The sequence below is a fragment of the Leptonychotes weddellii genome, chromosome X, assembly GCF_054177405.1.
Source record: "Leptonychotes weddellii isolate Sample4059 chromosome X, ASM5417740v2, whole genome shotgun sequence".
NCBI lineage: Eukaryota > Metazoa > Chordata > Mammalia > Carnivora > Phocidae > Leptonychotes > Leptonychotes weddellii.
Genome location: NC_138385.1, coordinates 45,653,669 through 45,660,243, shown reverse-complemented (window position 1 = coordinate 45,660,243; position 6,575 = coordinate 45,653,669). Strand labels below are relative to the sequence as shown.

General features: G+C 37.2%; 1 pseudogene; it reads left to right on the top strand.

Annotated features, from left to right (window-relative positions):
* The first annotated feature begins 4,248 nt into the window (after window positions 1-4,248).
* On the top strand, window positions 4,249-5,482 carry LOC102750234 (RNA-binding protein FUS pseudogene; annotated as a pseudogene).
* The last annotated feature ends 1,093 nt before the right edge of the window (window positions 5,483-6,575 follow it).

Sequence of the window (6,575 nt, the reverse complement as noted above, 5' to 3'; positions counted from 1 at the left end):
CATGTTTGCCAGGGTACTCTGGTTCAATTCTTTGGGGACCTTTTGAGTTTCCATGGTTTTAGGTACAGGGAATTTAAGGTGCAGTTAATTCAGAATTTTGCAACTAGGATATCCAGGATTTAAACCCATAACATCCTGTCTATAATTTGGCCATGATTTTTCCATTATATAATACTATAACTTTACAGAACATACATTACCCAATGAGAAGTACTAAGTAAAACTAAGATGATATTAGTAACAACTATGTTGTTTGATTGCATGCTATAATGAATTTCAGTTGCTGTTGATCCAATGTATTATAAATGTAATGCACTAAAGCAAATATAGCCAAGCTCTGCCTGTATAAAATTAAGTGCAACAATTATATAAACAGCAGTTACATATAACTATTAACAAGTGCACTATGCTTTTTATAGCCTAAAATAAGAGTTAGCTAGTTCTATAATAAAGTCAAACACATGCTTCAAAACATATGTTTTTATTTTATTTTTTAAAAGATTTTATTTATTTGACAGAGAGAGACACAGTGAGAGAGGGAACACAAGCAGGGGGAGTGGGGGAGGGAGAAGCAGACCTCCCTCCAAGCAGGGAGCCGACGTGGGGCTCAATCCCAGGACCCTGGGATCATGACCTGGGCCGAAGGCAGACGCTTAAAGACTGAGCCACCCAGGTGCCCCAAAACATATGTTTTTAATACTTATATTTAACATATGGCACATAAGGCCTCAGTCATTCAATTATTGTTAATAGATGAATGTAAAAAAAGTAATTTCACATTTATTACAGCACCAAAGTCAACCTCCCTTTATGAAGTAGAAACCATAGCTATATTTTTTTAAAAAGTAAAAGGTATTGACTGAGATTAAATTCAAGAAAAATAAAACAGCTAGACTTAAAAGAATAATATCACCTTATAAAAGTTACTTTCCTGGGGACCCTGGGTGGCTCAGTCAGTTAAGCATCCAACTCAATTTTGGCTCAGGTCACGATCTCAGGGTCCTGGGATCAAGGCTCTCATTGGCCTCCATGCTCAGCCCTGGAGTCAGCTTGAGATCTCTCTCCCTGTCCTTCTGCCTCTCTCCCCGGCACACATTCACTCTCTCTCTCTCTCTCTCTCAAATAAATAAATAAATCTTAAAAAAGTTATTTTCCCCAAACTAAAGCCAGTTATGCTATTTATCTTTTAGACTCAGAATTCTTCTTTTAACTTTAATCTTCAAGACAAAATACGTATGAGAATCTTTTTAAGATTTTTGTAAAATCTTGTTTAATAAGCACTGCAATACCTAGGAGAAACTATATTCTCAAAGTTTCATATGTTCACTAGATGGCAGCATTAGATAAACAATAGATAAACACAAAGTTTCCAATCGTGTGAAATGAAAAAAAAAAAAAAACACTATTAATTCACATTCCTTCAGGGAACATTTCAAAATTATTCTCTGTAATGCATACATAAGATTGCTTATTTTTTTTATTTCATCCAATTGCTCTCACTTCCTTTGCCAGAATAGTGTGTCAATTTTAACTTTTAACACTGTCTTATTTAAGAGGGAAGGACTTTTTCAACACTTTGTTTAGGAATTCTTGAAATTTATTTAGCAAAGTGATTAGAAAAGTGCTTTGGATTCTGCTTCTGGTTTAATGAAGACTGACTTCCAATCTTTTATGTGAGTGTCAGAGGGCAAACTCCTGATTGGAGGGCATATGGGAGTGCGTTCAATATATACTTAATATAGTACCACTAATGATTATGGTTCAATATATATTTAATATAGTGCCACTAAGGATTATGGTCTGTATCTATGTATCAAAGAAGTACACTAAAAAGTTAGTTCATTGCTTTGAATCTTTGTCTTGACTCACACTGGAGTGCACATGTATATGAGCTGGGGATTGGTAGAGGTAGTATGTAAGCAAATACAGTAGTTCAGAATGAAGTTGCTAATAATAATATAGTAAAAGGAAAAAATCCCATAAATATCTAGGTGTCCCTAAATAAAGAGTGATTGATTTAACAATACCCAATTAAGTTAATATGTGAATAAAATGGTAAAATAGGTTTAATTACTATTGGTGATATTAATATCAATTTGATATTCTAAAATGGTCTGTTATGGGTCTAGAAGTTATTACAATGTAATACTGGTGTTAATAACCAATGTCTCACCTGGAAGTTATAAGTGAAAAAAACTCTTCCACCATATATAAAAGATGGATGGAAAGTGTTGTAGGTTGAATTGTGTCCCCCATCAAAATTCATATGTTGAAATCTTAAACCCTAGTACCTCAAAAGGTGACCTTATTTGGAAATAGGGTAATGGTAAATATAATTAGTTAAGATGGGGTCATACTGGGATAGAGTGAATCCCAAATCAAATATGACTGATATCTCTACAAAAAGTGGAAATTTAGACACAGACACACAAAGAAGAAAGATGATGTAAAGAAACAAAAGCAAATGATAACCATCTAGAAGCCAAGGAGATAGGCCTGGAACAGACCCTTCCCTCACAGCCCTAAGAAGGAATGAACCTAATCAGTACATTGATTTCAGACTTCTAGAACTTCCTCTGGAACTGTGAGACAATACATTTCTATTGTCTAAACTACCAGGTCTGTGGTACTTTGTTACATCAGTCCTAGCAAACTAATAAAAAGAGTAATCAATATCAATAATAGAGATTGTGTACATAAAATTTTGTACACAAAATATCATGATTTGATATTTTGGCAAGTCAAAATTGGAATCTGATAATTTTTTAAAAAATAATATTTAATATTAAGAATGGAGAAAAAGAATTAAGCCAGTAGAAATATGAAATGATTCCATATAAAATTCAGAAATAGAAATGACAATAACTTCATCAGAACCATCTACGTAACTTGAACTATGCCTACGCCTAGGTCCACTAGCTAAAGACAACCTGAGCAAACGATTCCAAAGAAAGATTTACTATTTTCAAAATATCATACAAGTATCTGATTTGAATGATAAATACTAAACTGCAATATGAAGGTGGGTTTCCAGTAAGAAACATGCTATAAAAGAGAATATATTTTTCTCAAAATCCCCTTTAAGAATTCATTAACAGGCAAATACCATCATGAAGAGAAACTAAAATGTTCTAACAGCTCAATGTGAATGAATTCTTCACATTTGGTTTCTATGGGTTAGGAAAATGGTAACATAGAACTCCGGGCATAGGGAGAAATGCAGAACACTGAAAGTGGGAATACCTGCAGTTAGACAGACTAGAGGTAAGGAAGAATCCAAGACATGTTTCACCCAACTATCTTTATATATCTATTCCTATGTCTGTATCTATTCTCTGAATTTTTTGGTGCTCTGTTTTTTTCAAAACACTTTAAAATACCATATTTTTATAACAATCAGGGGGAGGAGAAACATGTTGCTATCCATGTTTTATAGATGAAAGTTTAGAAAGATTAACTTGTCCAAGGTCATAAAGCTAGGTAATATTGCTTGGCTACAAACATCATAATTTTTAGATTTCAGCATTTTACCTACTACACTAAGTCTGAGTACTATGAAGTCCTGCACTGAGAATGTTGATTGGAGTATTGGTTTTGTTCTAGTTTTTGGATAAACTAAATGTTTTTGACATTATGGTCTTCCCCTTCTATAAACCCAAAATGAAAAAAAGAACATTAGACACCATAAGGAGGAGAAATGTTGATTTCCCCCCCTTCAACAGCAAGAGAGCTAAATCAAAATCGTCTAGCAATCTCTATTGCCAGTAATTTCCACAGTGAAGTATACTAAATTAGAGGTTTGTAAGATAGCAAGATACCAATAAAAATGCTTAGGTAGATTGGCAGATAAATTCTGATTGGTAAAGGGCCAGAGAACATGGCTTTTTCTTCAAAGTAAAAAACGGAAATTTTATGACCTTATAGAAGGAAATTACAAGGAAGGAATTCTTAATGGCTGGCATTGTACAGAAATGAATAAGTTAATATATGACTAGAAGATATAATAATCTTAAGAAGTATTTTTGTGCCTATCTATACAGTAATGGAAAAACTATCAATTTAAAAATATAATCAATTAAGTTAACCAAGCAAATGTTTCATTTTTTTTTTTTCTGGCTGAAGATGTAATTTTAATTTAAATTAAAAAAACAAAACAGAACAAAACAAAACAGGCTCATTCCTTGAGGCCTCCATGCTCTGTGGTGTTGGAATCTTGTTCCTTGTCAGCCTGTTTGTGTGTGGGTGGACATGGCCTCAAATGATGATACCCAACAAGCAACCCAAAACTATGGGGCCTACCCCATGCAGCCTAGGCAGAGCTCTTCCCAGCAGAGCTATCAGCCCTATGGACAGCAGAGTGACAGTGGTTACATCCAGTCAGTAGGCACTTCAGGCTATGGTTAGAGCAGCTATGGTTCTTCTTATGGACAGACCCAGAACATAGGCTATGGCACTCGGTCAGCTCCCCAGGGATATGGCTCAACTGGTGGCTATGGAAGTAGTCAGAGTTCTCAGTCATTTTATGGACAAAGACCTCTTATTCTGGCTATGGCCAGCAGACAGCTCCTAGCAGCACCTCGGGAAGTTACACTAGGGGTTCTCAGAACAGTGACCATGGGCAGCCCCAGAGTGGGGGCTATGGCCAGCAGTCTGGCTATAGTGGACAGCAGCAAAGCTATGGACAGCAGCAAAGCTCCTATAATCTCCCTCAAGGCTATGGGCAACAGAATCAATACAACAGTAGCAGTGGAAGTGGTGATGGAGGGGGTGGTGGAGGTAAGTATGGCCAAGATCAATCCTCCATGAGTGGTGGTGGCAGTGGTTATGGCAATCAGGGCCAGAGTGGTGGTGGCAGTGGCTACAGGGGAGGCCAGCAGGACTGTGGGGGCTGCGGCTGGGGCAGTGGCAACTGCATCAGTGGTGGTTTTGAAACCGGAGGTCATGGAGGTGGCTGTGAAGGCAACTGTGAAGGCAGAGGCAGCATGGGCAGAAGTGACCATGCTGGCATCAATAAATTTGGTGGCGCTCAGGACCAAGGATCACATCATGATTTTAAACAGGATAATTCAGACAACAACACCATCTTCATGCAAGGCGTGGATGAAAATGTTACAATTGAGTCTGTGGCTGATTGGTATTATTAAGACAAATAAGAAAACAGGACAGCCCACCATTAATCTGCGCACAGACAGGGAAACAGGCAGCTGAAGGGAGAAGCAACAGTATTATTTGATGACCCATTTTCTGCTAAAGCAGCTACTGACTGGTTTGATGGTAAATAATTCTCTGGGAATCCCATCAAAGCCTCATTTGCTACTCGGTGAGCAGACTTTAATCAGGGCAGTGGCAATGGTCATAGAAGCTGAGGGTGAGGACGCTTGGGCCATGGAAGCTATGGAGGTGGTAGCAGTGGTGGTGGGGGCTGGGGAGGACTCCTTAGTGGAGGTGGTGGTGATGGCAGACAGCAGTGAGCTGGTGACCTCAAGTGTCCTAATCCTATATGTGAGAACATGAACTTCTCTTTTTTTCCCCTATGATCATTTGTTTTGTTTCTTAAATTCCACATATGAGGGAAATCATATGGTATTTGTCTTTCTCTGACATATTTTGCTTAGCAAAAGACTCTCTAACTCCATCCACATCTTTGCAAATGGCACGACTCCATTCGTTTTTATGTCTGAATAATATTCCATGTCTGTGTATACACGCAAAAACACCACACCTTCTATATCATTTCATCATTCTTTTTTATGGCTGAGTAATATTCCAACGTGTGTGTGTGTGTGTGCACACGCGCACCACACCTTCTTTATCATTTCATCAGTTGATGGACATTTGGACTCTTCCCATAATTTGACTATTATAGACAATGCTACAATAAACATGGAGATGTATATATTCCTTCAAATTTAGTATTTTTGTGTTCTTTGTGTAAATACCTAGTAGTTCAATTGGTGTCAATTGCTGGATCATAAGATAGTTCTACTTTTAACTTTTTGAGGAACATCCACACTGTTTTCCATAGCGGTTGAAACAGTTTGCTTTCCAACCAGCATTTCAAGAGGGTTCTCCTTTCTCCACATCCTCTCCCAAATGTTTTGTTTCATGTGTTGTTGATTTTAGCAATTCTAACAGGTATGAGGTGATATCTCATTGTAGATTTCATTTACATTTCCCTGATGATGAGTGATGTTGAGCATCTTTTCATGTATCTGTTAGCCATCTGGATGTCTTCTTTGGAAAAATGTCAATTCATGTCTTCTACCCATTTTTAACTAGATTATTTGTTAATTGGGGGTTGAGATTCATAAGTTCTTTATATATTTTGGATACTAATCTTTTATTGGATGTCATTTGCTAATATCTCCACCAATTTCATAGGTCGCCTTTTGGTTTTGTTGTTTCCTTCACTGTGCAGAAGCTTTTTATTTTGGAAGATGGTGGAGGAGTAGGAGACCTGGATTTCGTCTCCTCTCAGGAATTCAGCTGGATAGGGATCAAACCATTCTGAACACCTACAAACTCAACAGGAGATTGAAGAAAAGAAGAGCAACAACTCTCTCATCAGAAAAGCG